At 37.9% G+C, this 24,538-nt stretch overlaps 1 protein-coding gene across 5 annotated transcripts in view; it reads left to right on the top strand.

The window, feature by feature from the left end:
- The window catches only part of LOC109914976 (protein-tyrosine sulfotransferase 2), a 105,379-nt gene that overhangs the window by 51,947 nt on the left and 28,894 nt on the right, over nt 1–24,538 (top strand). The window contains exons 2-3 of one of the 5 annotated variants that reach the window (XM_048611630.1): nt 10,312–10,402; nt 20,001–20,046. The exons of 1 other annotated variant lie outside the window; for it this stretch is intronic. The gene's annotated coding sequence lies outside the window, so the exon portion shown is untranslated. Of the gene's footprint in view, nt 1–10,311; nt 10,448–20,000; nt 20,047–22,371; nt 22,447–24,538 lie in introns of those variants that run through there. 3 more of the 5 variants (XM_048611629.1, XM_048611632.1, XM_048611633.1) reach the window with 3 other exon arrangements.

Raw genomic sequence — 24,538 nt, 5'->3', positions numbered from 1 at the left:
AGTTTTGGATAGATTGTTGGTAGATAAAGTTGACAAGGCATCCAGGATCAGATGTGCATCCAAAGATTTTTGAGGAAAGTGAGAGTAGAAATTGCAGCAGCAATTCAGTCTTCCTTAGACTTAGAGGTGCCAGAAGACTGGAAAGGCACAAACATTGTGGCCTTATTCAAAAAAAGTTGGTAAAGAAAAGCCCAGAAATGATCAACTAGTCAATTTAATAGGTGGTCGGGAAGTTTCAAGAGGTTGTTATTAGGGATAGAATTAGTTACATGGAAAAAATGGTCGGTTTATTAGGAAGAGTCAGCATGGGTTTTTAAAGGGGAAATCCAGTTCAAATAATTACTGGAGTTTCTTGAAGGGGTGACAGGTTTGATGAAGGTAATACTGTTGACAATGGGTGGTTTTTCAGAAGGCTTTTGAGACGGTGCCACGCAGCAGACTTGAAAATTTACAGGTAATGAAGTAAAAGGGTCACTAGCAAAATTTAGTCAAAATTGGCTGAACAATAGGAAACCAAATAATGGACAAATGGATATTTTCAGGCTGGGACAAGGTTTGCAGTGGAGTTCTCCAGGGCTTGGTAATGGGAACAAAAAATGCTAGAAATCACAGCTGGTCAGGCAGTATCCATAGGGAAAGCCTTACTTTTCCTGTCATCTACTAATGACGTAGATCTTGGTGTGCAAGGGGCAATTTCAAACTTTGTAGATGGCGCAAAGCTTGGAAGAATAGTGTAGAACCTAGAAGGACAGACAAGTTATGGATTGGACTGATAGGTGGTAAATGAGTTTCAATGCAGGAAGGTGATAGGTGGTGCATTTTGGTAGGAATAACAGAATAAGCCTTAATGCATTTTAAAGATGGAGGGGTACAGGAGTAGAGGAGCCTGGGTGTATATGTGCACAGATCACTGAAAAGTGGTAGGACAGGTAAAGAGCGGTGAGTAAAGCTATACAGTATCTTTGCCTTTGTTTGTAGGGGACAGCAGAGTACATGACTGAGGAGGTGATGTTGAAGTTGTTGAAAACATATGTTAGACTTCAGGTGGAGTGTTGAATACAGTTCTGGGTGACACACCTTTTCTATAGGAAGGATGTGAATGCATTTGAAAAGTAGGAGCATTTAGAAGCATGATTCCAAGGATGAGGAACTTGGGACTATTCGCCTTTGAAAAGGAGATCTGATCGAGATTTTCAACATCGAGTGGGCTGGATCAAGTAAATAGGGCGAAACTATTAAAAGAACAAAAGCAAGAGGGAATAGATTTAAAGTGATCTGCAAAAGGAGCAAGAGTGAAGCAAGGAAATATTTCTTCACTCACCAAGTTATTAGGGTATAGAATGTGCTGCCTAGAAGTGTGCTGGAGGTGGATTCAATTGAGGTATTCAGAGGGTATTGGATGACTTTTTTTGGGTAAAAAATCATGTCCAAGGCAGTCTAGGAAAAGTAGGAAGTTGGTACAAAGTAATGATGCTCATTGAACAAGCAGGTTCAGGCACAATGATCTGAATGACGACCACCACCACCATACGCTTCCGTGATTCTTCATACTCTCTTTATTGTTTAGAGTAACAGCTTTGTGCTGTAATTTGCTAATGTATACTGTCACAACCATAATTGTATTTTAGCTGTTTGATACCAGTTTAGCAAATCATTGGTTCATAAAATTCTTCATTCACTTGATTGTCATTAGCCATCCCACTTCCTGCATCAAATCCTCTTTTAATGTCTGTGATCCCTTTTATCTTTAATCAACTCGTTGCTTATTACAATAGTGCCTCACTGAATTAAACCTGTCTCTTCCGCTCCCTTAGATCATTTTCACAATGAGCCTGTGCATGACTATAATACTATCCCACTTATTTTGCTGTTAGCACTTTAAAATACTTTAAAGTTTTGGCAAAGATCTGTAGCTTGGGTTATGGATGGGGTTGTTGACTTGCTTGCCGAGCTGGCTTGTTTTTGTTCAGACGTTTCGTCACCATGCTAGGTGACATCAGTGGAGCCTCCGATGAAGCGATTGTTATTCTACTCAGCTTGGAATTTATACTGTCCAGTCAGTTATGGTGGGTACTGTCATTTCCAGTTTTGATCGGTTTGTATATGGGGTCCAATTCTATATGTTTGTTGATTGAAGTATGGGTGGAGACCCATGCCTCTAAGAATTCCCGTGCGTGTCGATGTGTGGCTTGGGCTACTATGGTTACCTTGTCCCAGTTAAATTGATGGCCTTCATTAAGGACAAGGTAACCATTCAAAGTGGGAGGGAGATCGAAACAACAGGCCAGTTGGCTTAACAGCTGTCTTGGGAAAATCACAGAATTGTTATAAGGCAGACAGAGGCTATTCAACCCAGGATGTCTGGACTTGTTCTTCAGTGAACATTCTGACTTCATGACAGGTGCCGGCAATGCCCTTTTGAATACCTCAGTTGATTCTGCCTACACTACACTTCTAGGTAGTGCATTCGAGTCCTGACCCACTGGTATGTAAAACTTCTCTTTTTTTTCTTGCATCCCATTTGCTGCATTTATAGATCACTTTAAATCTGTACCTTTTTATCTATCTTAATCATTTTATGTTGGAACAGTTCCTTCCTATAAACTCAATCCTCACCCCTTGTGATTTTGAAAATTATGTTGAAGACTTGGGACAAAGGGCAGAGAGGGGCCGATGTCCTTTAGATTGTTTTCAGGAAAGTCTCCTACAGAGGTATGTCTAGTCCAACTAGAAAGGATGCACGGTCAGACCAGCTTCTTGGAAATGAAATGGGCTAAATAAATCAAATGTAAGTGGGGGAACATTTGGGAGATAGTGACCCAATGTATTGTAAGGTCTACAGTAGAAAAATCACAGATGATATAAAAACACAGTAAGCAATTTAAGGCAAGAATAATTTAACTGAGGGAGTGCTGACTTAGTTGGTTGAAGAACAGAGCTGGGCCTGGAACTAGAAGCTGATGTGAAAATCTGCAGCTGACCAATGGCAACCATCGAAGAGGAGATGGTTCAGGTAAAAGCAAAAGGTCCCTGAATGTTAGAGCTCTGAATTGAAACTGAAATATAAATTTTAAAAAGTCTGCATGACACATCAGGTAGAAAATACAATCAAGAACCCAAAGGAATACAGAAGTTTCAGAAAGGAGGTGAAAAAGCATATTTGTGAAGCAAAGAGGGATTATGAGAAAAGACTGGCAGCCAGCATGAGGCCAAACCTCCATGTCTTCTAAAGGCACATCAATAATGAGTGGGAAGAGAAGTAGTAGGACCAATCAGTGACCAAAAAGAGAATTTATACATGGGGCAGTAGGCATGGCTGATGTGTTAAAGACAGATGCAAAGCATTTATTTACAAAGGATATAGTTGCTACCCAGGCCATGGTGACAGAGGAAGAAACACTGTCACTAGCAGGGCTCAAAATTGATGAGCAAGTAGTATTGACTAGGCAATACTTAAGTTGATTTTAAAAACTCCGGATTAAAACTCAGCTACAGAGGGATCTAGCTGTCCTAGCGCATGAATTACTTAGTATGCAGATAAAGCAAGTAATTTGAAAAACTTTAATAAAATGTAATCCTTTTGTTGCAAGGGGAATAGAATAAAAGGGTAGAGAAGTTATGCTTCAGTTTGACAGGGTGTTGGTGAGACTACCTTTTGGAATACTGTCAATAGTTGTGGTCACCTTTTTAAGGATGGATGTAACTGCAATAGAAGCAGTTCAAATGGACAGCTTCTGTTATGAGGAATGGTTGGCCAGATGAGACTTGTATCTGCTGGCGTTTAGAAAAGTAAGAGGCAAATTGATTGAAACGTTAAATCCAGAAGGGGCTTGATAGGGTAGATGTGGAAAGAATGTTCCCTTTTTTAATGGGGGAATCTAAACTAGGGGTCACTGTTTTAAAATTAAAGGGTCACCCATTTAAACACAGTGAAGCAAAAAAAATGTCAAAGGGTAATCTCTGCTTCAAATGCTTCAAGAATTATGCTCCAAAGTCTGAATTTTTTAAGGCAAAGGTAGATAACTCCTTGGCAAGGAAGGAGTTGAAAGGTTACCAGAGATAGATGGAAATGTGGATTTGAGGTTATAGTCAGATGAGCCATGATCTCTGCTGATACTGCTGGACAAGTTAGATCTGAGCCTCATCTGAATTGATCATATTTTGTTTTTTTTTATTATGGTGGTCTTTTACTGAAATATTGTGCAATTCTGCTTTGATAATAAAGCAAAAGTTTATAACGTAGAAGAAAAGAAGATAAACTAGAACCATCAAAGCTTTTTACACAATGCAGTTTGAAATATTTCAAAATACAGCATAATACAATCCCACCTATTTCATACTTCTCTACTTCCTTTTTCTATAACATCTATAGGTTTGACCTGGTTATTTCAGTTCCTGGTGTTGGGAGCTTGATGGTCTTTTCCTTGATTATTCACACAAATTAACTTTTAAACATTATTAGCTTTAACTAACCCCTTAAGATTCTAACAAAAACTTCTGGACCTGGAATTTCCAAACTATTGCTGAGATATGTTATATGTCCTGTGACTAGAGCGTGGTGTACAATAACATTTAACAGCAAGGGTTTAATCCTGATAACATCATCTTTGCACCAGATTGATGTCACGGCAAATCTTGGACAACAGGTTCATTACATTAGGACAATGAACGAGTGGTAACTTCAACCAATGGACAACTTTCCCAATTTCTAACATCAACTTCAACTTCATTTTTTCACCAGGGTTTTATTTTGATGCTACACTTGGTCTGATATCAAGGGCTGATCTCCCAAGTCCAAAATCTCTCCACTGATCTACATTCATGGGTCAGGAATGTGATGGAATGCTCTCCATTTGCGAGGATAAATGCAATTCCAACAAGAAGCTTGACACCATCCTAGACAAAGCAGCCCACTTGAGTGGCATCTACATCGAATGGCCTCCATTCCCTCCACCAGCAGCTGACGGTGCCAGCAGTGAGCATTGTGTATAATCTACAACAATATTATAGGAATTTGTCAAGGCTCCTTCTGCAGTGCATTCCAAGCCTATACAAGCCAGAAGAATTGGGATATTTGATGTGTGCCGACACCACTGCCTGCAGGTTAATTAACGTTTCGACTTGAAACCATTCCCTCATAGCTGTCGGCTCAATACCCCAGCACTCCTTCTGTAACAGTACTTTGAATGCACATACATGAGAGACTGCAGTGCTTGAAGCTGGTGACTTATCGCCACCTACTCCAATTATTTGGAATAGGCAATAAATTCTGGCCTTTCGTAGCACAAATTTCAAGAGTTTTTTTTTAAAAGACTACTTTTATCACTCCTCTGCTCATCAGCATCACATGACTCTTACTCTTCAGTTCAGTTGCCAGACGTGCTGAATGTTTCCAATATTTTGTCTGTATTTTAAATTTTCAACATTTCCTGTATTTTGCTTTTGTTTGACCAATTTTGTTTTAACATTCTGGTGGTCCTTTGTTTGGTGTAACCCAGCAGCTTTATTGTGGAAGTAGTTTAGTTGTAACAATTACGCAGGTCAACACTAATGTTTGTGAACTGAGGCATTCAATTGATACTTGTGACTAACATTTTGTAAAAGGGGAAGGAGTAATTTCACACTTTACATGGGATACATGTTTATGTTCTGGTAATCTTTTGTGGCCCCATTTCATCTCTAGTAGTTGGTTTTTCTGCATTGTATAACACCTGCAACTGAAACGACCTATTTCTAGATTGTAATCCATGTCACTGAGTAAGGTAGGAAACTAGAGTAACGTTTACTTGCCAAATCTGTGTGAGTGATGTCTGTTCATCGTTAAATGAAAGCTTTGCAGCTTGGCCCGAGGAAGATAGGTTTTGTTCTGCAAATACAGTAACACGGCTCAATGCCAATTTATCAAGTTTTACTTTTAAAAGCAAAATAATTCTCCTCTCTAAATTACTGTTCATGATCCTGCATTCTCCTGATGAATGTTAACTTCTAACATTGCCACTTTTCAACTCGAATAGGGTTTTACTTCCTTTAGTGTTTATCTGACTTGCTGTTAGATTGAAATTTTGGGGAGTGGACGGGGACATTTAGATGGACACCTTCAGAATGCTTGCTGATTACTCCTTTGCCTTTGTAGTGTATATAATTGTTTGTGCAAGGCAGACATCTGTATGAGTATCATGTAGAATTTTTTAAAATCTGGGAATGTGGCCTGCTGTTAAAATTGCAAACTCTGCAGGAAGAAGTGTTACCTTACCTCTGTTTAAAAAGAACAATTAGTATATTATGCAATAAACATCAAGATAGTGTTTTGCATGCAATCTATTCAAATATATTTGGGTTTTATATACAGTAGGTTTCTAGTTCCTAGACTGGACAGTTAGGGATAAATTGGCATTTTGGAAAGACAAAGACTCGTGTATAACTAATGAGCAGTGCTTGTTATTGTGAATATTTCAAAAGATGCTGTGAAAGTGAGAAATTGATTTAATGTGATTCTCCAAATGTTCTTTCTCTAAACATTACTTGGTGTGCTCCATAATACTTTTTGCTATTAGCAACACACTAATTTCTGTTTTTAAAAAAACAATTATGTCCACAACTGTGATCCCATGAAATGCAGACCTGTAGGTTCTGGAAGGAGTCATACTTGTTTTGTTTTCTCAATTTTTATTTACAAAGTGTAAAGATTTATCCTTTTTGGAGAAGAAAGCATATTTGTGGTTTTAGTTAAATGACTTGGGAGTAACATTTGAACGAAAGTATCAATTTGATAAGCATGTACCTACTCCAAATATTCCTGTTCATTTTGAGACTACTGACTCAGCAGGGATATGTTGAAGTGACATTTAAATGTCAGGTGCAATAACCACAACAAGTCCAACCTGATGATTCATGGAGCAGAAAAATCTGATAATTATTTCAGTTGGCATCCTTGATGTTTTTTTATGGTCATTCACCTTTTATTGGGATAAGTGAGTTGCAATGCTTGTGGCATTCTTACCAACCATAATGGCATCTATTCAATTTGCTTTAGAATATTTGTTGGTGTGAGAAAATTTGGAAGGCCAAAGACAATGGAGCTACCATTGGAACACTATTTACTCTGACAGGTGCTAAATTTATTCAGGCAGTTTTAATTTCCCATCAGGCAAAATAAAATGACTAAGGTTTTATGTTTGGAGAACCAGATATACAATGTTCTTAAAGACATATATGGAAATCAGGAAGACATATGTGACGAATAGCTTAGCTCTGAGGATTTTCTTCATCTAGTGCTGTATAATACAATTACAAGCTGCCAAAAAAAGTGCTGGTAGGAGGGTTAAAATGAATACAGTGCCATTTAGTATTAACGATCTCGGGAGAATCTAAATTTATGTCTTAAACCTAATAAACTCACTAACATATTGAAAAAATGTGCAACTTGCAATTATTTCCTTAACAGTTCTGGTACATGATCTTTTAAAGCACTGTATTGAATTAAAATTTAAGAGGTACAGTATACCTTTTAGAAATAAAATGTCTTGGGCTGGAAATTGGGCAAAAACATAATTGCTGTATCTGTTTCCTAGATTGTAATATATTATCCTCTAATATGATCTGATCAAACTACTGCTCCTTGGCAACATCTGAGGAAATGTCAGGTTCTACAATGTAAACTAATGCTATCCAACTCTTGATTGTAATTGCATCAATGTTGTCAGGTACCTGGCCTTGGATATGCTCAAGGCTGGAATTTGACACCTCACTTCACAACATTACTCCTTCCCTTTCTCTGGGGCAGATAGGTAGCTTGGGTGACATGGAGGATTTGTTGACATGATTGCTGTGCCATATCATTGCCTACCCACCTCTGTTGCTTGCAGCAGGGGAGGTGCCTGTGACTTGCCAGCTGTGGAATAGTTGAGGCCTTCAAGATAGAATTAAAGGCCTCCTGCTGGTGCTGTTTGCCATGCCATGCGGTGAGGCTGCTTGGTTAACACTAGCGATGGCAGTAGATCGAGATGGCATTATTAGAGGTTAGCAAGAGAAATTTGACAACATTCTTTCCTTGTTTTGCACAAAGAGATCAAGAATACTAAGTGGGAATGAATGCTGGTAGTATCTCGGATCAGGTGGATACTGGAAGCAGTTATGTTGGGTAATAGGAGGATGAATTCTAATAACTGAGAGTTTTTCAAAATGGAACCAGTGACCTATTAAATGAATAGTTGTCAAAGTCTCTTTAAACTAATGAAGTATGGGTGGGAGGAGTAAATTAAATGGAAAAGGACTGTTTAGTTCAGTGCTAGCTTATGAAGGCAATGAATAGAGCACAGTTATAAAAGATTTTTTAAATTAAAAAGTGAAAGGAGTTGCTGTTAACGATGATGTAAGCTGTCTGCGCAGCAGTGCACACAGTGTTAGTAATAAAGTAGGGAAACTGTCAGCAATATTCACGAAGAACCAGATATACTTTCTGAGAGTTATGGCTACAGAAACATCAGAACTGGGAAACACTTGTATAACATTTGTGTGGAAAAATGAGGAACTGCATATTTAGTAATAATAGTTTGTATTGGGGGTGATGAATGTTGTTGTTGTCGTCAGTAAGACTCCATCTGTGTAGATGATGACAAAAGGTAATATGGTTCATTTGTTGTTCCTGCTGAAGCCACGCGGTGAGGCAGGAAATGAGACATAAATCTAAGTAAAAAGATTAATTTGCAAAGTGTAACATGTCTGTCTCCTCCCTAACAAACTCCACGTTACCATAAAGTTTGTTATACTTTCTTAAATGGATTTGTGTAAATATATCAGTCGACCTTTTCCTTTGGAGCTGGTGGGAATTGAACCAAGATCCTGTTTTCAGAGGTAGGGATAATACCACTGTGCTGCAAGAACACTGTCTTTATAGATATTTTCTAATCAACCTGTTCAGAAGTGTAATTACCTATCTCAGGAAAATCGGAGACTTCAACTAGGCCTCCTGACTCGGAGGTAGGGATACTACCACTGTCACAGAACAAGATGCCCTTCACCTTTGCAACCTTAACCTTTAGACAATTAGTATAGAGTCCCCTCTTTTTATTTTAAAGCAACTTTTTAAGACATGTTTCCAAGCAAAACAAAGGTAAGAAAGAATATGGAAAATCATCTATGTACCTCATCATGACTCTTCCACATACAAACCTGAGTATTTTAACTACAGGAAATGATTGAGGTAAATATTACAGATCTTTATTTAAGGGAAGGTTAGACAAATATGCATGGGAGAAATTGAGGAAAGATTGGAGGAGGCTCAAATGGAACATGACTGTTTGGCCTGAATGGCATGGTTCTGTTAATGGGGAAAAAAAGCCAAATGAAAGTGGGGGGAAAAAGTCAATTCAGCAGACATTTATTATTCAAAAAACTTGCATTACAATTACCTTCACCGCATGTATCTAATTTAAGCAATGCTAGAATTTAGAGGCATTGACAGTACAAAATGAGTTTTGATGACAGGATAAAAATCAAGTTGGTTATTGAGAGGGGGCAAAAGAGACCATCTGTGAAACAATGCTGTGTGGAGCTAATGTAATTGACTGAATAAATTTTCCATATTTCCTGTTCCCTCTATATATTTTGTACCGTTGCAGTCGAGTAATGCTAGTTTGTGTGTGTGTGTGTGGGGTGGGAGGAATGGAATGGGATGTAGTGGTAAATGAGTTTTTACTTGGAACTATTGTACTTGTATTCTTTTAATCTTGTGCTTGGTATTCAATGTCAATTGTTAGTGAGCTTACTACCTTTGGATCAGCAATCATCGTAGTAGCACTTTGTAAAGCATCAACTTTTTCTTTTGAGGTTGGGTGACTGAAGCTGCATGAATAGTCCAGAATTATTCTTGCTGAGGCATAAAATTGTACCTATGCTGAATTGTCATCTTGTAACTCTCACTAGATATTTTCGATGCCAAAAATGAAAACAACAGATAATGGAAATCTGGAATAAAAACATAAATGCTAAGAATATTCAGCAGGTTCACAATATCTATGGAGAGAAACAGTTAACACTTCAGGTCAATAATCTTTCATCGTTTCTGTCTAGTTCTGGAAAAATGCTTAACCAACCTTTTTTTGGCTTTTTTTCCAAATTTTAAAATGCATTATAAGGAAAGGCTGAATAGGCTTTGGTTTTGCCCCTGAAGCTTCAGAGACTGAGGGGTGACCTTATAGAGGTTTATAAGGTCATGAGGGACATAGATAATTTGTTTATTCAGTGACTTTCATCAATGATTTGTTCTAAATTGCAGCAGTTTTCAATTGTTTATTTTTTTTTCTTCCCCAGGTCTTTTGCATCTTGTGCATTTCTGTGGAAAAGACAATAGATGTCAAAATGATAATATCTCAAAACAAGATTCATACTTCTGCCTCCTGAGGTATGACACCTGTTAAAAACAGTATATTTCTAGAAACTACACAAGGTAAAAGTTCAAATGTAAACTCTTCAATGAAAAGAGTATTGTAATCACTAAATATTACAATACGCATACATGTCACATCTTTCTAAGTTTTCAATTACAGTTATCAATTTTAAAATAATTTTGATTCCGAATATAATCTGAAACTAATAGTTGGTGATTTGTGCTTGAATTTGATATGAAATGCAAGTTCCAGGAAAATATTTGAGTTAAGCTTCAATCCACCAGATGTGCAGTATATTGTCTTTGATTCATTTCTAGTTATGTATATGTAATGTATTTTTAAAATACAATTTATTACAGGGGGTTCTGATGATTTTAAAAAGTGATTTTTGAACAATTGATTGGGTAGAGTCATAGTTACATAGCATGGAAACAGACCCTTCTGTCCAACTCATTCATGCTGCCCAGATATCCTAAACTAATCTAGTCCCCTTTGGCCTATATCCTATAAACCCTCCCTATTCATGTAATCATCCAGATGCCTTTTAAATGTTGTAATTGTACCGTTCTCTTCCACTTCCTCTGGCAGCTTGCACCATTCTCTCTGCATGAAAAATTGCCCCTCGGGTCCTTTTTTTTTTTATCGTCACCGCTCACCTTATACCTATGCCCTCTACTTTTGGACTCCCCTACCCTGGGAAAAAGACTTTGGCTGTTAACCCTATCTATGTCCCTCATGACCTTATAAACCTCTATAAGGTCACCCCTCAGCCTCTGAAGCTTCAGGGGCAAAACCAAAACCAAAGCCTATTCAGCTTTTCCTTATAGCTCAAACCCTTCAACCCTGGCAACACCCTTCTAAATCTTTCCTGCACCCTTTCAAGTTTAACAACATCTTTTCTATAGCAGGGAAGGCAGAATTGTATGCAGTATTTTAAAAGTGGCCTCAACAGTGTCCTGTACAGTTGCAAAATGACAACACAACTCCTATGCTCGTTGCACTCACCAATTAAAGCAAGTGCGCCAAACGCTGCTGCCTTCATCCCATTTACCTGTGACTCTACTTTCAAGGAGCTATGCACCTGCACCCTAGGCCTCTTAGTTCTGAACACTCCCTGTGGCCCTACGATTAACTGTAATAAGTCCTGTCCTGATTTACCTTGCCAAAACGGAACTTCTCACATTTATCTAAATTAAACTCCATCTGTGATGACTCAGTCTATTGGCCCATCTGATCAAGATCCCATTGTACTCTGAGGTAACCTTCTTCACTGTCCACTACACCTCCCTCCAATTTTGGTGTCATCTGCAACCTTGCTACCCGTACCTCCAATAATCCTATCCAAATCATTTATATTAACAACAAAAAGCAGTGGATCCAACATCAAAATGTGCAGCAAACAACTGGTCACAGGCCTTCAGTCCAAACAAAACCCTTCACTATGCTCTGTCTCTTACCTTCAAGCCACTTTTGAATCCAATTGGCTAACTCCCCCAGATTTCATGTTATCTATAACTCACTCACCAGTCTACCATGCGGAACCTTGTTGAATGCCTTGCTAAAGTTCATTTAGGCAATGTCTACTTGCTCTGTTTCATCAATTTTCTTTTGTCACTTCATCACAAAACTGAATCAAGTTAGCGAGATTCTATTTCCCACGCACAAAGTCATGTTGACTCTCCTTTGATCAGTCTTTGCCTTTCCAAATGCATGTAAAGCCTGTCAGTTTTTTAAATTTTGTTTGCATGCATTCTTCCCAGCTGAAGTTGTTATGGATGGAGTCTTGTTAATGCAGTTGGCATGTTTCCATTGGGCACAGGCTTTACAGCCATACCTTCAGGTTATTGCACACTATTTGAACTTTGTTGAAACCTAACTAGTTTCTGTGGCATACGTCCTACAGAAACTTTAAGGCTAAAATATTTGTAATTCTTGATCTTTTAAACCTGTACTGATTTTTATTAACGTTGGAAGGCTTTTCAGTGTATGAAAACACATGGGGTCACTGCTGAGATAATGAACCAGTCCTACGATTATTCTTAAGATTTTTGATTGAAAAATAGCCACGATATAAATTTAACATCAAGTTGATATTGATTCAATAGGTTTTTAAAAAAGACACCAGCTTTGAACATGTTCCTTTTTGTTTATGGAGAATAGGTCTCTCAGACAATGTACGTTGCTTCTAGCAAGTGTAAATGAGTCACCGTGAAATATTGATCATCTTATTAGTTGTTAGTGTAACTGTTGGCATACTTGGGATCATCTATCAATTATAGATTCACATCTAATAGACACTTTGATTTTTGAATTGCCTTGGAGCTAGGGGAGCCAGTATTTCCTTGGCATCGCCTCGGCCAACTAGACCCTTTTTCTCTTATACTATAACTTTTTTTTTATTGTTATTGTCCAAGCTTGGCATTTTCCCATTTGCCCTGATAAGTGCAAAACAAAGTTTCGTACTGGCAAATGATTTTGTTTTATTTGTATTGCATGTCTGTGAGTAGAACCCATCCCTTCAAACTGCATTGAGCTGATTTAGTGATACTTTGTTTCAAGCGATGTGAGTGCAATTTAGCAGATCAGAAACAAGTTATAAAAACTACTCTTATTTAGAAGGTTTCCATAAAACTCCAATTGTAGCTAGTTGCTTTATTTATAGTTATCAACAGGAGAAGACCATTGGGTTCAAGAACTCCCTTTGTTTGATCTCAACCCAAAGCCAAGTTGAAATTATACTAGAATGAAGGCATTAAATTATATTTCTGTGATTCTCCCTTAATGCAACCCCTGTGGAGAAACCATAAACCAAAATGGCCAAATCTACCAAACCCGGCCCAAGTATGTAAAGTCTTGTTTGCATTTCATCTTATAATGTGAAACAGATCCAGATGAATTGAAACAGGAAGTACTAGGCAAATGATACTTCATATTTAAAAAGGTAAACTTACTTTTAAAAGTTAAAAACAACAAAAATAGATTGTGAAGTTTCCATCGGACCAGAAAGCAGTAAATATAACTCCAAATCAGAAGAGAAGGAGACAGAAAATGGAAAAATGCATGCCAGTTAGCTTGATGTCGATTATGGGAAAGATGTTAGAATTGATCATTTTAAGGTGGTTATAGCTGCACGTTTCAAAAAACTCAAGATAAACAGTATGTTTAACCAATTTATTGGAGCTTTGTGAGTAAAAGGGAGCTTGTGCAATACCCTGCTTTGATTTCCTGAAGGCATTTGACAAAGTTGCCACAAAAGGTTATTGTACAAAGTAGGAGCTTGTGATGCATGAGGTTACATATTAGCATGGACAAAGGATTGGCTGGCAGAAAACAATAGTGTATGCCTAAATAGGGCTTTTTCTGATTGGCAGAATGTAACAAATGGATTCCCACAGAGGTAGATGATGGGACCTCAGCTTTTCATAATTTTACATCAATGTCTTTGAGGGAAGTAAAGGCATGGTAGCTAAATTTGTAGCTGACATTAAAATAGGAAAGTATATTGTCAAGTGTATATAGATATGTTGAGTTATGGTTAGTAATCTGGTACATGTGGGATATGTGGCGTTCACTTTGGCAGGAAGAATGAGACAGCCGAGTATTACTTGAATATCAACTGCAGAATTCTGAGGTACGAAAGAGTCTGTGTTCTTGGACATGAGTCAAAAAAAAAAATTCAGATGCAGCAAGTAACTAAAAAGGTTGATGGGGTACTACTCTTTTACAAGGTTAATTGAACATGAAGGTAAGGTTGTTATACTTCGGTTATACGTGGCATTATTGAGATGACATCTCTAGAATGTATGCAGTTTTGGCCTCCTAATTTATGGAGGAGCCTTGCTAATTGATACCTGGAATGAATAGGTTGTCTTGTAAGGAAAGCTTGGACAAGCTGGGCTTGTTTCCACTGGAATTTAAAAGACTGAGGAGTGATTTCATTGAAGTATAAGATCGTGCATGAACTTGACAAGGCGGATATGGAAAGATCCTACTTTTATATGGATGAGTCCAGAACTAGGAGGCACTGTTTTAAATTGGGGATTGCCGGTTTATTACTGAAATGAAGGGAGGTATTTTCTGAGGATTGTGCAAACTTTGAATATTCTGCCTCAAAGCCTTGGAGGTGGGATCATTGAATGTTTTTGAGAGGAAAGGTAGATTCTTGTCGGCAAAGAGGTCAAAGATTAGTGAGTGTAGGTGGGGATATGGAGTTCAAAACAGACATAAGATACTATCTTACCAAATGGCTAAGCAGGCTCAAAGGGCCGAAATGGTCTAAGTCTCCTAATTCCTGATTGTATGTATTTGTCTTGACCAAATCTGCATCAGTCCTTGCTGACTTGGCACCACCAAAACCAGCGTGAGAGATAGCAGGAACTGCAGATGCTGGAGAATCTGAGATAACAAGGTGTAAAGCTCTACACCTTGTTATCTCTTCTCCCAGTGTGCTTGCCTCTTGAGGTCCAAGCTCAGCATTGACTTCTGAAACTGGAAGTCTGTGCATCATGCTGTTTAGCATGCACGGGAACTTGCGGTAGTTGGGCAGCTTATACAGAATTTTGGACACTGCATACATTTCCAACATTTTCAACTCTGCAGCAATTTTAATTATTCATTTGTCAGAAATTCCTTTTATCAATAAACCTCATTTAAATGGTTTGCTGAGCTCCTGCAAACCTGAAACAGCAGGAGTAAAGTTTTCCACTTAACAATCTGCTTTATCTTTATCTTTGTCCTAGTTAATTGTATTACACAGATATAGCTTCTTGTAAATGACTATTCCTTGTTCTTCCCTATGCTGCAGTTCATCATTATCTGCAGCTCTCATTTGAGTCTGGCCACGCAGCTTCAGTCTTAACTTCCTTCTTGCTGGTACTGAAAGTGTCCAGAATCACCAGATTACATGGATCGATATTTCTTCTTTAAGAAGATTTATAATTGATTCCTTTGTTTAACCAATTTTTTTTTTCTAAATAACAGCATCTGAACAGGTTGATATTGTACACACCTCTAGAGCAGGTGAGACTTGAATCCAGGTCTCCTCCTCTAGGGGTAGGAATGCTACCACTGTGTCACAAGAGGGTCCCTTGATTCCTTTATAATTGGTGCAAAGTCTTAAAATTCCTTTCTTGAACATTTTTGAAAGCCATTAGTGATTCCAGAGACGTTTTGGAAGAAATTACATTTTCCCTTGCTGTATTGCTAGATCAAAAGTTGGAAGCACACTCTAAATATTACAATTGTTTACCATCACTTCCCTAAAAGATTGGAAAACAAGAATTGGTTCATTTAATGAGTGCATAATTACATGTACCTTAATTCTAATGTCAAGGAAATCCAGGCCGACAAACAGAAATCTTATTGGCGCATTCTCCCATAAGAGGTAGAAACGCAGTCAGTGAGGCCAGCTCTTCTGAGTGCCCAGTGAAGTACAGTTTGAAGCATTGTTGTCATGAGAACACCTATACTGTTTTTGGTCCTCCAGTAAAGTTCATTGAGATGATCAAATTAAACATTTGTTACATTATAGCTTAAATATACACTGTTCTGAAACCATGTCAAATCATTGTTACTGAAGTGTTCTAACCGTTGGTGCCAGCAGGTGTGACACAGTATCTATGCATTTATAGCAAGATATGTATACTTATTCTTGCTATGCCCACATTATTCCATCAAAATGCACTTTTTTGACAAATTTAATTCAATAAAAATTGTCACCCAAGAGCTGTCACAATGTGTTTATGGTACTTTGGCACCTTGAACCAATCATCTGGAATGACCAAGTTGAGATGGTCACTTTGAAATCGAATTTCGTATAGGACCTTCTTTCAACATCAAAGAGCTGATGAGTGAAGAGGTGTGCAAAGCTGCACCACTGCATCCTGCCAATCTTTTGCTCAATTTCTTGAATACTGAATTTTTTTTTTGAATTTCTGGTGGTTGTTTCCTTTCAAAAGTAAAATAAACATTTGCAAATTTTGAATGCAATGTATTTGGCAATTGGGTACTAATCATAAAATTCTAAGGAACAGCAGATTTCTGAGACTGGTGTGTGACAAAGCACTTAAATATAACCTGTTAATAAGTTCCAAGTTTGGGCACCAGCTGCTCCTCACTCCATTAGCAAAAAGCTCTGTTTAGCCAATCTTTGTGCAAGTTCCAGGTGAGGAGCTTAAAACAAGGTTAGTGTTTTCTCAGGAACTGTTCATGCGAGCGCTGTGGATTTTGGGTTACTGTGTTGGGTTGAACTTTGAGGGGAGATGGACTCTGTCTCTGGGCAGGAACGCGCTTAGGGTACAGTGACAAACTTTTCTCCTGTTAGTGGAAAAGCAAGTTTAGAAACGTGGTAATTATGAATGTTTGTTTTAATCTATATTTGCACAAAGCAATATAACAGCTTGGTAGTGAAGTTGGAAAAATTAAAGGTAGGAATTATATTTTGTGCCTCGTGTGTTAGAGCAATACCTAATTTGGCTCAAGCAACATTTGAACTAAAAATAGTCAACTATAGTTTGACCTTCTACAGGAATGTGATATAACCTTGGTTGAAAATAGCATTCAATCATTAGTTCACCATGGATGTTAACATTGAACAAACAGAAACTAGAAATGTTACTGTCTTATTCACATAATTATAGAAATTACATAAGGTTATTTTGCCAATCACATTTGTGCTAGTACAAGTCTTTTTAAATAGAGTAGAGTAATGCTGGCAACCCCCAGTGAAGGCATTAAAATTTGAACCATTTTGTGCCTTATTAGTATTTCACTACCTAATTTGGAGTAATTTTGTAACCCATCCAGAGCAACTTACCAACAAAGGAGTGGGAATATTGAGTAAATTAATGTTCACATGGCATGATGGCCTTTATATTGCATAATTTATTCTGTCTTTTTATATGTACCCATACATTTAAAGACTTTTTGTTTGAGGATACCTCAACCAAACTCTGCTTGATCCTCAACTGAGATCTCGAGCACACACCATTTCTGCAAGAAGACTGTTGATTAAGATTTGATAACTATGCTGGTTTTGCTAGTAATTATAATGCATTTTAATTAAAACTCATTTGCTATGTCTCATCAGTACCACTAATAAACACACAGTCAATGCTGTGAGCTCAATTATACTTTCCTATCTGCACTATCAACTACAGAGGTCTTGCTCTATGCTCCTACACTCTGGCTGCCATAAGATTTCATTCTGTAAAACTGAATTCTAGCTGCTTCCACCAGCACCGATTTCTGACTTCGCCTTTTGAGTTTCCTTAATGTACCATTTTGGCATGCCAGCCTTAATCCAAAGAGGCAACTACTTGGGAGTGATGTTCCAAATCTCTGCGTTGTCTGCCCACTACCCTACCTCTCCCACTGCTACCAAAATAAGTTTTTCACATTTTATTTATTCTGTTCCTCAGTAGTCTACACAAGTTGAAACTTATCTGGAAATTGTAGTCCAAGTTCTCCTCTGCAGAACAGCCCAAAGCCCACCATGATGCTTCTTGTGAAACTGATATAAACAGCATTTTCGGTTCAAAAGCACTCTTTGCACCACTGCACCCCTCCCCCCACACTCATTATTACTCAGTAAGTAATGTATCTGACAGTTTAACAGTAAATATCACCACAACCATTGTTTGCTAAACTATAGTTAATGACCCATTTTTAGTCTGTCTAATGCAGCTATAAATGTTTCATGATTGCTGAGTTGGCTGACTGTGGTTAACTAGTAGTATGAGCAAATAGATATTTCTTATCTTTTTTTCCTGTAGAGGTAAGTAATGTGTTCAGCTTAGTTTAAATATTTACATAAACGTTCTGCTATGCAAGAACAGAAGTGCAATGCATGAAATTAGTTTGTGATTTTCTCTAATTCTATGTAGAGCAATATTTTTAAAAAAAATTAATGTGGAAACTTTAGAAATTTGATTTGAGATGGAGCTATGCATGTAAACTAAACAGAAGAGAAATTTGCAGACTGAACATCACTGAAGTGGAAAATTACTTTGGGCGTATACTTCCTGCCCTTTTTTCTTTTGCTGTACTACACAGACTGAAGGTATTACAAAGAATGAAGTGTAGAATTAGAATCTGAGCCCCTCTTTCCTAAACTTCCTTTGAATCTGAAATACATTTTTCTGAATTTTTTTCCCCACTAACTATCTCCTTTTACCATATTCCCTTATTAAAAATGTCAAGGTTTTGAGACTTGGTTTCACATGTTCCCAAATGATTTACTAACCCTAAAGGGGCATGGTTCTGATTTGAAAGCATTATTATTACATTGTTTAAGGTGGAACATTTATTTGCTTTCTAATTCTTTTATCCTAGAATTGGTAATGCTAGTTGTATTCCACAACAAGTGTAAATACAAAGACATCAGGGACCTTGGTATGTAACAAAGAGAAACTAAGGATGATTGAAAATGATGATTGTGAATTGTAGTCAAATCAGGAATGGAAACTTGGAGGGAAAGAAACATTTGGATTAAGAGAAATGAGGAGAAAATAGCAACCAAACACTTTAAAAAAAAAATCTCTAGCATTTTTACTATATTCATTAATGAGACATTGCAGTTTTATATGTTTTTTCCTTTCTGAGTGGAAGAAAAGTAGCCTGTAACAACATCATCATTTGAAAGGCCTTGCACTGATTACCATTAATTATCTTCAGTAATAAATTTAATTCTGCAGGGAGTTGCATTTTTATGCCACTAATGGCAGAGTGGCACAAATTGTCCATCAAATTACTGGATGATTTATCTACTAACTGTACATGAAACTCTCCTGTTTTGCTGGAAAATTCTGGCCTTGAAATTACACTATATTCACCTATATTTCCACTTTTTTTAGCTGCTATTTTAAATTTCATTTGGTTCAAAATATGCTGCTAGATCTCCTCCTGTTTCATTTTGCATGATGACTTAGAGCCTTTTGTGGCATGGTGGCACAGTGGTTAGTAATGTTGCCTTACAGTGCCAGGAAACCAGGTTTTGATGCCAGCCTTGGGTGATTGCCTATATGGAGTTTGCACATTCTCCCCATTTCTGCATAGGTTTCCACCAGCTACTCTGGTTTCCTCCCACAGTACAAAATATGTTGAGGTTAGGTGGATTGGCTATGCTAGGTTGTCCCATTGTGCTTGGGGAAAGTGCAGGTTATGTGGATTAGCCATGATAAATGCTACAGGTTACTGGGATGGGATGCTGTTTGGGGGATTGGTGCAGATATGATGGGCCGACGGCCTGTAGGGATTCTTTTGATTCTTTGCTGTTTTATACATTGGCACCTATGGATGGATAATAAATGCTGGCCAGTCAGCGATACCACACCCCCCAAATGAATTTTTAAAAAACAGGCTGTTTATGCCCTGCATTGGATACAATTTGAGTCAGCTCCCCTGGCTCCAAACATGTTTTTATTGTATTGAGATTCTTACGGACACTTTAGGAATTTAACTTGCACAGCTCTATGTAATATTCTATGTAAACTGTAACTGGATGGCCATTAGTTTTGTAATCTACAATTTTACATCTGTTTACATATCTATGGAATTAACAGTCTTCCTGCTTTTGTTACATTTTTAAACTACTTTTCATTTATAAATTCAAAGGTTCACACTTAAGGAAAGATCTCATGGTATTCAATATGACATCAAGGTATGCTACTTTTCGTCTGATGGTCTGAGGGTTGGTGTGCCAGCAGTTGATTCTTTGTAGTTTTCATTGGTGTGGCTGAATTCACTGCTTTCAATAGCAAAATACAGTTTATTTTGTTTTCTACCTATCTTTGTGCTAGATGCTAACTCTGAACCCAAAAGTGGGAGAAACAATAGAGATTTAGATATTGTGTAACTATTCATTGCCAGGGTTTACTGTTTCCTTCTCTTTCAATGTGCTTGCTTTACCAAGATGAAAAGCACATTCTGTGTGGGGAATCACAAGTTGACATTCTTTAGCTCCATGAAAGATCTGATGCCAGTTGATAGATTTTCCTGAGTACCAAGAAATTTACTTTTAATTCAGCATTTTCTTTAGTACCCTGTACAATATTCTGGGGTCTGCATAACTTTAAGTGTAAAACCTAGTCAAATCACCATTATAGACTTAGTTTAAGGAGCTAATTTATTTAATTAGGTGCAAGACCCATTCCAGGTGCAGATGTGTTTTCACAAGTTTCCAGAATTAACAATGTTAACCTTATTTACTTTATACTTTTTATGAATAAGTTAATAATACTCCAAAGAAAAAATGCAGTATTTTGTAGTCCATCCAGGTCAGGACTCAAGGTTATGATGCTGGTTGAATGGGAAACAGGTCTCCTGTCACGTTGACTCAAATTCTCCTTCTATCTTTGGTCATCTATATCAAAGCACTAAGAACCAATGCTTGTTAAGCCTCGCTCCCCACCACCATCGGAACTATCCTGAACTTGAATTGGCTTATATTGCATGAGCACTTTGCAGTCAGTGTTGGATTAAACAAGATTTGGCCAATTTCTGATTGGTCCCTTTTAAAAATGATAATTTTAACTGCTATTGCTTTCTAGTGTCTCCAAAGTCATTCTTTGACATACCAATCACTCCAAGATCTTCACTTTTGTAGAAGCTTGTTCTTCTTAGCTTATCTCCATCTGATCTTTACCAAGATAGCAGGCACTAATGAACCCATTTCTGTCTGCCTAAGAAAAGGCAGTGTATTCCATAATGAGTAATTATCAATCCAAATATCCAAATTCATTGATGTATATCAATAAAGACCAAAATAAATACAAGATTATAAAACATGCTATAGAACCTAATTCAAAGATCTATTCTAATTCATAGAACTATTGCATACTTTAAATTGCAAAACTAAACCAGTTTAATAATTCGGCTGTGTCTTCAATAAAAGCCTTTTATCTTAAGGCTACGTGAATTGTGGTGAAGACCTGTGCTATTTTTATGCACACGGTTTTTTTAACAGAATCCCTTTGCAATCCCTTTTAATACTCACTGCTCACAGTTAACTGCTGTAATGGAGAATTTTTATCAATTTACATTGTGTATATGCATAGAAGGTGACTTTGAAATGTACACTAGTTGTCATTCATGGTCTCATGAAGATTCCAAAGGTTGTAAATAGTTGAGGGATACAACCATATTTAATATATTTTACAGGAACCTACACTTTTTGATATCACAGCATTACCTCATACACTTGAATTTGAACTTATTCCTGTGTTCTTGTCTGTGCCACCTTAACTGGCAGACTGTTGCAAACATTGCTTCATGCAAATATTAACACTTCCTGCTATCAGCCCTGAAGCAAATGATAAATGATCCAATTTTATCAATCCTGTACCAAACACCCTTTTTGGTTTTAACTCTTTTTTTTTTAAATTGATGTTGGATAAAATTACTGCTCTGAACTGGACAGTAGGAAAGTACAAAGTGTGCTACACTTCTGGTTGCAGATCCCAGTCTGCCAATGAAAATAACGCTAGGTTGTGATGCAAGTGGAGAGTTCTGTTTCCTGCCATGCAAATTTCTAATATTTTCAGAGCAGACTAGAGAATCTATACTTTCGATACTAAGAAATTTTACAATAATTTATAAAGTGCCTTGGAAATTGGGGACTCCAAGCTTCATATGAGATGCGAGTGCTGAGGAAAAGCCTGTCTGAGACATTTTGCCCCATTTCATTCTAATCTCTTCTCGGAAATCAGCTCTGGATCCAAATAATGTTCACCCAAAAAGTGTTAGTTTAGCTGCTCTGAGTAATTATGAAGAGCAGTGTTGTAATTTAATGACCGAGCATTGATCAGCATGTGGGAATGTGATGTTGCAATCACTGAGAAATAGTTGAAGGGGCGGCAGTACTGGCAGCTCAACTATCTAGGGTAAAGAAGTTTCAGGTGTGATGGGAGGGATGAGGTGGGGTTGTTGCTTATTGATAAAGGATCCATCATTGCAGTAATGAGGGAGGATGTCTCCAAGCTCTTCAAATGGGGCCATCTGATTAGGGCTTAGAAATAAAAAAAAAGGGGCGATCACTTTTGCTGGAATTGTACTCCCAACAGTAAGTGGGAAACAGGAGCTGATATTTGGAGAAATTGCAGAGGTGTGACAGGAATCCGGTTATAATAGTAGGGGACTTTTTTAACTTTGCTAACTTTAACTGGAATCACCCAGTTGGTATATTTAAAGTGCATCCAGGAGAGCTTTTTGTCCCAGTATGTGGATAGCTCTTCCAGAACTGGGGTAGTGCTAGACCTAATCCTAGGTAATGAAGTCAGTCAAGTGGTTGAGGTGTCAATGGATGAACGCTTTGGGGATAGTGACCATAACTCTTAAGTTTCAAAGTCTTTATGAAAAAAGATAAGAATAGTGAAGAAGTTAAGTATCTAAATTGGGGGCAAGTCAGTTTCAATATCATTAGATGGGATCAGGCAAACATAGACTGGGAGCAGCTACTTGCAGATGAGTCTACATTTGGAAAGGGAGTCTTTCTTAAAAGTAGTATAAAGAGAGCGCAGGGCCAATTTGTTGCTCTAAAAGTGAAGGGCAAGGGCAGCAAGTCCAGGGAACTTTGAATGTCAAGGGATATAAAGAATTTCATAAAGAAAAAGGAGGAAGAATTTGTTAGATACAGACCGTTAAAAGCAGGGGAGCCCCTTTAGGAGAATGGCATGTGTAAGGAGATGCTTTTTTTAAAAAAAAAAAAAAAAAATTAGGGGGTCCAGTATATGGTATACTTATGTATAGTTTGGTGTTTGTTAGTTGACCATAAGCATGGTGGACCGAAGGGTCTTTTTCAATATTATGTGACTCGAACTGTGACTCAACTGTTTCAACAGGAATTGATCAAACGTATGAGTCACAATAGCAATAGTCTTACCAGATAATACGGCTGCTCTCTCTCCTTTACAGAGAGAGAACTGGTGGTGATTTAACCCGAGGGCTACCATACCTCTGGTGAGGGGAGAGATTGAGAAAGACTGTCCTTCATGGTAATCTTAGCTGGTATGGGAATTGAGCCCACACTGTCAGCATCACCCTGCTTTGCAAATGAACCATCCTGCCAACTGAGCTAAACCAACCCCCACTGATCAAATACCCATGTATGGATAATTTGATGGTCACTTGCATGTTGATCTATCTACTTGAAATATACTGGTTAAGAAAACTTTGTTTTGTTTTGGCTGAAGCCAGTGTTCAGATACTAGACAAAATTTCCTTGTCGTATAAAGACATATTGACTTTAAAATCACAAGTAAGTGGGTTTTATTCTGAGTGGATCCACATCTGTACACAACAGAGCTTTCTGTATGTCTTTTGGTGGGGGGGGTTGGGAGCATTGACCCTTCCTGCGACTTCTTATTATTGATAAACTACAGTATAAGGCATTGAATTATATGGCTAATTATTGTACTTATTACACATCTTTTCAGGAGTGAATTTGGTTCAGGGTGAGACTTGTAGAGACTGAGTTGTTAAGTGTATCCAAGGCTGAGATTTTTAAATCAGTCAGGGAATTAAGAATTATGGGGAAAAGGCAGGAAAGTGGAGTCGTGGATTATCAGATTATCAGATTATCAGATCAACTATGACCTCATTGGATTTTGGAGCAGATTCAGTGGACCAAAGAGCCTACTTTTGCTCCAGCATCCTACGGCCTGTTATAAATGTTTTAGGTTGATTTCATGAATGCACCCACAACATGGGAATATCTTCTGTAGTCTGGGGAAGGTGATGGCACGGGATGTTTACAACAAGGTGAAACACCTTGTGAATTGTTCTGGTTTTGACGATACAAAGGTGGGTCATGTTGTGGACAGCATGGAGGGCTGTTCTCGATTCCAAAGGGACATTGATAGAATGCAGAGCTGGGCTGAGAAGTGGCAGATGGCCTTTAACCCTGAAAAGTGTGAGGTGATTCATTTTGGAAGGACAAACTTTGAAAGCAGAATACAGGGTTAACGGAAAGATTCTTGGCAGTGTGGAGGAGCAGAGGGATCTTGGGGTTCATGTTCACAGTTCCCTGAAAGCTGCCACCCAGGTGGATGGAATTGTTAAGAAGGTATATGGTGTGTTAGCTTTCATTAATAGAGGGATTGAGTTCAAGAGCCGTGAAGTTATGCTCCAGCTATACAAAGCCTGGTTCGGCCACA

Source organism: Rhincodon typus, chromosome 24, assembly GCF_021869965.1.
Source record: "Rhincodon typus isolate 14 chromosome 24, sRhiTyp1.1, whole genome shotgun sequence".
NCBI classification, from domain to species: domain Eukaryota; kingdom Metazoa; phylum Chordata; class Chondrichthyes; order Orectolobiformes; family Rhincodontidae; genus Rhincodon; species Rhincodon typus.
This window is presented reverse-complemented; position numbering and strand designations above follow the sequence as displayed.